This window comes from Pteropus medius, unplaced genomic scaffold, assembly GCF_902729225.1.
Source record: "Pteropus medius unplaced genomic scaffold, Ma_sr-lr_union100, whole genome shotgun sequence".
NCBI classification, from domain to species: domain Eukaryota; kingdom Metazoa; phylum Chordata; class Mammalia; order Chiroptera; family Pteropodidae; genus Pteropus; species Pteropus medius.
In genome coordinates, this window is record NW_024343733.1 from 4,436,630 (window position 1) to 4,443,742 (window position 7,113).

At 40.9% G+C, this 7,113-nt stretch overlaps 1 protein-coding gene across 2 annotated transcripts in view; it reads right to left on the reverse strand.

Annotated features, from left to right (window-relative positions):
* Positions 1-4,255, reverse strand: part of TAOK3 (TAO kinase 3) — a 142,550-nt gene extending 138,295 nt beyond the window's left edge. Inside the window, exon 1 of one of the 2 annotated variants that reach the window (XM_039868263.1) lies at positions 4,083-4,255. The gene's annotated coding sequence lies outside the window, so the exon portion shown is untranslated. The remainder of the gene's footprint in view (positions 1-4,082) is intronic. The other variant, XM_039868267.1, reaches the window with a different exon arrangement.
* Between the last annotated feature and the right edge of the window lie 2,858 nt (positions 4,256-7,113).

Below are 7,113 nucleotides of genomic sequence, written 5' to 3' on the forward strand. Positions count from 1 at the left end.
ATCTGGAAGTAAAAAGTTATCCCATTATCCATCAAAAATAGTGGAAGAAAGTAAAATTGAACTCTTTCAATGAGTACTGTGGTAATTGGCTAATTAAATATTAAGCTTAACAAAATGTACAATGTGGGGTTTTTGTCAGCCATCATTTACTGAGGCCAGAGATGAAGTGAAAAGGCTCCCGAAAATAAACTCCAGCATGTCAATTGTGTTTGGAGCTAAAGCCACATGGGCCATACCTCCTTGTTTAATGGGAGTAGGTTTTGTTAGGTAGAAAACATTTGTTCCAAGGCATCTTCATTTTCTCACTCATTCTGGGGATGAAAGACATGTATTTGTTAGACAGCTGACAATGGTTAGGAGGCTGCTCTGTATTAACAAATCAAGAAACTGACCCTTAAGTCATTCTGTTGTAATACAGAAATAATTTAGAAAGACTTTAAATATACTTTAATGTCTTTAACAAATCTCAAATCAGAAAAAATACATTAGGTTGATTTATAAAGTATTTAGGTAAGTGTAACAACAAATAGCTAGAATGATAAAATGTATCAATTTAAATCCTACTCATTATCATAAAAATTCTAAATAGTTGTTGTGTTTAATTTGTTGCCCATAATGTAGAAATAAGTTAGATCACATTTTGGCCCATAAACATTTCTAATTTATCTTAGATAAATATCATTTATTATTTTTTTTTACTAAACTGAGTCTAAGAAACAGTAACAAAATTTTAATATATCCTCGCAAATAAAGCACCCAATTAAATGCATAAGGCTAAATAATTACAAACTGAACTCCCTATGGTGAAATGCAATTAAATATACAATATCACACAACTCAAAAATACTAATTCAAAACTATTCTCTTTATTGACAGGAATTTCTCATTGAAGAATGAAAAGAAGTCTGAAAATGTCTTCTCAGAAGAGTGCCACAAAACACTTTTTGATGGAAACTTTCTGTTTTCTTTTGGCGGGGGTAGGGAAGAAGCAAAGGCTGGAGGAATAAATTATAAAGAGATTTTTAGCAGAGACTTTAAAATAAAAGTACTAGTAGTTTTCATTCATCTTCCTATACTACTGAAACTAACAAATCTGAACACTGGCAAGCAATGAGAACTTTTATTCAAGTTGGCTTAAACATTAAACCGAATTAGATATCAAGGTAGACTCTGAGATTACAATGGTTTGACTGTACAGGCCTCAAGTAGTAACGAAAGTGTAAAATGGGTTATTGTATTTACTGGGCATCCTGCTAAACCAAGACTAAGAAAAGTCTAAGAACTACAAACCAAAAAGAACTTTCATTCTGTTGTTACTATATTCAGATGACGTATAAGGCTCCTTAATCTTGACTTTTGATTATATTTTTTAATTGAGAAGAAAGTTTAAATGAGCATAGGTGTAATAACTTTACATATTTATAGTTCTAGTGTTTTATTTTGTGAAACAAATGAAACTAAATTCCCACAGAATTCTTACTCCCCCCAGAACAAATCTCCCCAGAATAAAGTTATTGTAGATAGACCCTGTCACTAAAAATTCTATTACAATGAATCTCTTCATCATCTCCGGATCAATATCATAACGTAATGTGGTTTAAATGACTGCTTTAGTAATCAGTCAGGGAGTATCAGAACATTTTCTTTTTTTAAAAGGAAATAAGTTTAATGTTTTATCTTAAAAAACTGCCATTTGTACCAATCAGAAATGAGCTAGCAAGTATGATGAAAGAGCTTATCTGCTCAGTTTTATTACTTTGTAGAATTATTGGTACTGTGATTCCCAATTCTTCCACAGACTATTTCATGTTTCATGCACTACACAGTGAACATATGCCCCTTGAAATAAACTTTTGAATTAACTGACCTTGTTTGATTCTTGAATTCTACCTAGAGCTCCGGAAAAATAAATGTAATGGAAAAAATTACATTTAATATATCTTAAATATAGTGTCTCATAATCAAAATCTGTATTTCCTATTGCAGTTCCTCTTATCTTTGTAACTTTTTTCCTAGGGGAGGACTTCTAATTAGTACACTTTTCATAACTAAGTTCCACACTCTGAAGCCAGTTAAGAAATGTTCTGTATCAGGTAATATCAAATAAAATCCCCAAATGGCACACGTCCTCTACTTATTATCACCTTGATGAAGATGACTTTAGTAATTTTTGTTTTGGATTGAAATAAGCAGTTCTAGGTAAGACTTCTACGTTATGTCTCTGGGAAATAATGCAGTATTTCTGTTATCCTCTTAGCTGAAGCTGCCCATTACTAAACGTGGGCAATGGCTTCTAATAACATGTTTTAAACCCGAAACAAAGAAGATATTTAAATAACTGTGAAATGATACAGTTGTGACATTCACCATTATTTCCCAAATACCATCATTTCCTAACTCTTCATCTATAAAAAAGAAGTAAGGAGAAGCAACACACAGAGAAAAAGAGGTGAAAAAATTCACATGCAAAACTATAACCATAACAAAGCACGTGCATTCAAGAGAACATGAGAAAGGTAGGGCAGTGTTAACTAACAAATGCTAAATACTTAGCCTGGTCATTAGTTTAATTTTCATATCCCTCAAAGTAGGAGGCTGCTCCCCAATTCCCACTCCCTATTGCTTTCCTCTATTTATTTCAGCATTTTAATAGACACACACTTGCCTCCCACCAGGGCATACAAGTCTGGTTTAAATAGGCTTATCTTTCTCCTTTGCTTGTCCTAGAATTATGCCTAAAGCTCAGTCCTGGTAGCTTTCAGGATGAGAAATCTAATTGGACAGTGCTGTTAGTTTAGTGACTCCAATACCTCTTTTCAAAATTTAGTTTGACCCTCCAACTATCTCCAACACACCAAAATTAAACAAATTTAGTATATATTCCTTTTAATCTGATTTGTAAACATTGATACTGATGTGCTGCCAAATCTGAGAAAGTTTCTTAGCTCCTCGCTGACCTAAAATGAAAAATATAGGGTCTATCAAAATAAACATCCTCATTGATCCAAAACGTGGGTCTCCAAAAGGATCCCTTTTCCTTTCAACTTGTTTGTGATGGGTTGAAAAAGCCCTCTCCAACTTTTCACGTTCTGATTAAGCTATAAAGCCAGGTAGCCCCTCACTTTCAAGGCATCCACGCCAAACTCTTAAGAAACGAATGGGAAGCCGTGGGGCCAGTGAGGGAGTACCGCTATGTATCGCTCTTGATCTTTTAAGATCTCTATACTTCTGCCAGACCCCTCCAGCCCGTGCGTTCTACTTAAGAGATGTTTCATTACATAATCCCTGTTCCAGAGTCAGTCACGGGGGCTCAGGCTGTCCCACGCCTCACACGCTACCCTTAGGAAGCTCGGCTGACTGCAGACTCCGACTGAAGATGACTTCGAGCAGCACCGTGCCCTCTTCTCTGCTCTGCCGGCTGTCCCAACTCGTCCGGTGCAGCGACCCCGACCCAGGCTCCCTCACTTCTCGAGCCACGCAGGGCCAGGGCACGCTCAGAAGCCCCTTTCGCTGCGCCCCCGGTCCAGAGCCACTGGCCCGGCCCCTGTCGAGGACCTCCCCGCCAAGATCTGCTGTCCCGGCCCCGCTCAAGGCCCCCTTCCCTTTCAGACCCGCTGTCCCGACCCCATCACACCTGTCCCAGCTCCTCTTGGGGACTCCCACCCTCAGACCTGCTTTCCCGGCTCCTCTCGGGGACGCCCCTCAAACTCGCCCCTCAGCCTGGCACTTCCCCGCCCCGATCTGCCATCTCGGCGTTCTTTCGGAGTTCCCTTCTTAGACTCGCTGTCTCACCTGCTCTTCGGGGACTTCTCAGACCATGTTCCCTTTAGTTCCTTTCTATTTTCAGACTCCTTGTCTCACCTCAGGTTTCTTAGGATTCTTTCTTGTTCCTCCCTTCTTCTTGATAATCCTTTGGCTCTGACTTTGCTCCAGCTCCTTCTTGAATTCTTCCTTCTCCACAGTCCGGACCGTCCAACCCGCTCCCGGAACTCTCCTCACTCCGCTTCTCCCCGACCTCATTCTGTCCAAGATCCCCTCGCCCTGGCGCACGCTGTCACCGCCCCGCGCCCCGGTGCTCTCACCTCAGACCTGCTGTCACCACCCGGGCCCGGCGTCGCCGCTGCCGCTTCCTCTCCCACACTTGTTCCCGAGTCGCTCTTCTGCAGCTCGTCCCCCGGCGGAGCCCTTGGTCCGGTCGCTGAGTGCCCGGTCCGGCCGCGCGGAGCCTCCGCCCGCGGTCTCCGCGTCGCGTCCCACTCTCTCACGCAGGACCCCGCCGCCACCGCCGCCGCCGGGCGCCACACGGACACTCCCGCGGCCGCCGCTGCTGCTGTCCGAGGTGCGGCTCCTGCCAGGGGTGGCCAATCGCACCCGACTGCGCCGAGCGCGCTCCGCCCCACGGTCTCAGAACGCCCGCCCCCTGCCCCCGGCCACGCCCCCAGCTCGGCTCCGATAGGCTCTCTACTGACCTTCCTTGATCGCCGGGCCTGGGCCTTGGGCCGGATATAGGTACTTGATTGAAGGTGCCTGAGAAGCCGAGTGGTCGATGGCGCCTGAGGATTGGCGGAGTTGGCGGCGGGCGGGATGGGTGGCGGGTGGCGGTTTTTTTTTTTTTTTTTTTTTTTTTTTTCAGACACGGAAGACCTTGCAACTTCAGTTACCCACGGGCCCGCCTGGGGTGCGGTCATCCTTGTTTGTGCTGCGCTGGGTCAAAGTTCATGGTACTCCTCCCTGAGCCTTTACTTTTCTTGGGAGACTTCCAGAGGCCACGGCCCTCTGGGACTCCTCTGGACCACCGTGTTAGAGCCTTTGAGGAGGTCCCGGTTCTTCCGCTAGACCTTGTACAGCTTTCTAAGTAATTCTGCCAGAAATTAATATAGCATTTATTCACTCAGGACTTGTAAATATTTCCTGGATTTAAACTCATATCTTCGTCAAGGGAGTTGCCCGCCCTTCTTTGTATTGCATTCAACAAACGTCAGTTTAATGCCCTTGGAAAAAGAAATCTATTAGATGCGTACTCTGCACAACTGCATGTTCAGTGGTGATAGGGCACATTTTGATAGGGACGACAAAGCTTTAGAAATAATCAGGTTGTAGGTTTTGATAATCATTACGACAGGCAGAACAGGAACTGTGTGGTAGGGGAAACCTAGTTAGCTTTACCAAGGTTTCAAACATGTTTTAATGATTCTGTGTAAACAAATGGCCAAAGTATAATGAACTTTGATCCAAGTGCACCCTGTGTTAACCAGAGACCCATCTTGACCCAAGCTGAAAGATGGTTCCTGCCAGGGGTGAAAGTGCATCATGTTACTCAGAACCATTATTTATATTTTCGTTTAATCAGCTAGACATGTTGATTAAACAACACCAGAAACCGAATACTGCTACCCTCACCCCTAAACCCGTTTATGGACTTTGACAATTTAGCGTTTTATGAAAAAATTGTTTCATTTCAGGGACACGATTTGATTCTAAGCCCTGGACTTCATTCTCAGAAAACTCCATCATTAACTCTTGTGTGAACTCCCACTGACAAAATTTGTGTTCTAAACACTATATATTTTTAAAATCCTACCCCATTCCAATTGTAATTCTCCCCTTTAAAGTTTTGAGTGTTAGGGTATACAGAAAAGGCCTGTGAAAATGGGGCTGGCAGGACTCTAAGACTAGTTCTGAAGTAGATGTCTCCTGAGCAGCATGACGGAGTGCCATTTTGAGAAGGGATGCAGAGAGATTTCAAGATAAAACTTGGTTTTGAGGGAACTTGATTTTTATAGGCCTAGAGAAACTGCTCCAAACCATTATATTAAAACAACTATAAAGGCTGAGCAAGAGAATTTTTTTCACTAGGTCCTCCTTCTCTAAAGAGTATTTATTGAGTTCATCTTACCAATTCTAAAGTTGGCAATATGGATAAGATGGGGTAAGTTTTCACCACCTAGGTGTTCAGTTGTGTCTATTCATATAAAAAGAAATGCATGACCACTAACGTGTTATTTGCAATCAAGAAAATAGAAATACAATGAAGGAATTTTAAAGACAGAAGATACAGCATGATATAAAAATAATAAGAAAGCAAGTTGTGTAGTGTAGATATTCCTAGATTAGTGTCTCTTCTGCCACTCTATTTCGATTCTCAGATGTAGCAAGTTTTGTTAATCATATTTATCAGTTTATGGCACTTTAGTGATGTTTTTTCCTTTTAAATATGTATCTTTGAATAATAAAAATCCTATATTGTGGAAAATAAAAATAGAAATAAAACATAAGATAAAAATCCCAGTGTCTTGAAAGGAAACCAATTATCAATGAAATCTTTTTAAAAATTCATTGTATCAATGAACTCTAATTTCTAAAATGTTGGTACTTTTTCTGGTCTATGATTACTGCTACTGGTAGCAACTCAAGTTGCTCCATGTAGTTGATTATAAATAATTTAGATATGATCTAAGAGCATAAAAAAAGAAAATGACATCATCCTTTGGGCAAGAAACAGTTCTGAAATCCTAGTTTATATATAGTGGACCTACAGTTAGCCCTGAGAATGACTCTTATTTAGAAGGAGCTTCAGAAGATCTCTGAACTCCTGGAAAGACATTGCAGCATTCCATTCCGGAAATTCTTGAGTTTTGTTGGGAGGAAAAAAATCCCTCACAAATAGAACCAAAATTTTAGGTAAGACAAGGTAGAAAATGAAAAATGTTAAAATAAATGGGATGAGAACGTTTTTCACTTTGAACCCTATGGGGGCTAATTCAGATATAAATTTGGTCATGAAAGATCTGAGAATTGGGTTAAATTTCACTCTTTTACACTGTGTTCTACTCCACTACTTGTAGGCTACTTTTTCTATGGAGACTTTGTGGAACCTTAAGTGTATGGTTATTTTGGACAATCCATTAAATGTCTCTGGGCCCTTTTCCTTATCCCTTTTCTTGCTACACACAAATAAATAAGGGACAACCTAAACTTGTTCATTAAGCAAAGCTTGTGACACTGTGTCCCCTTCTACTCAGGAAGTCACACAAATTCTCGCAGATATTCAGATCTCTTAAATTTCCACATAACGCCTTCCTTAAGTTAGCCTAATTAACTTCCTGTAACGTG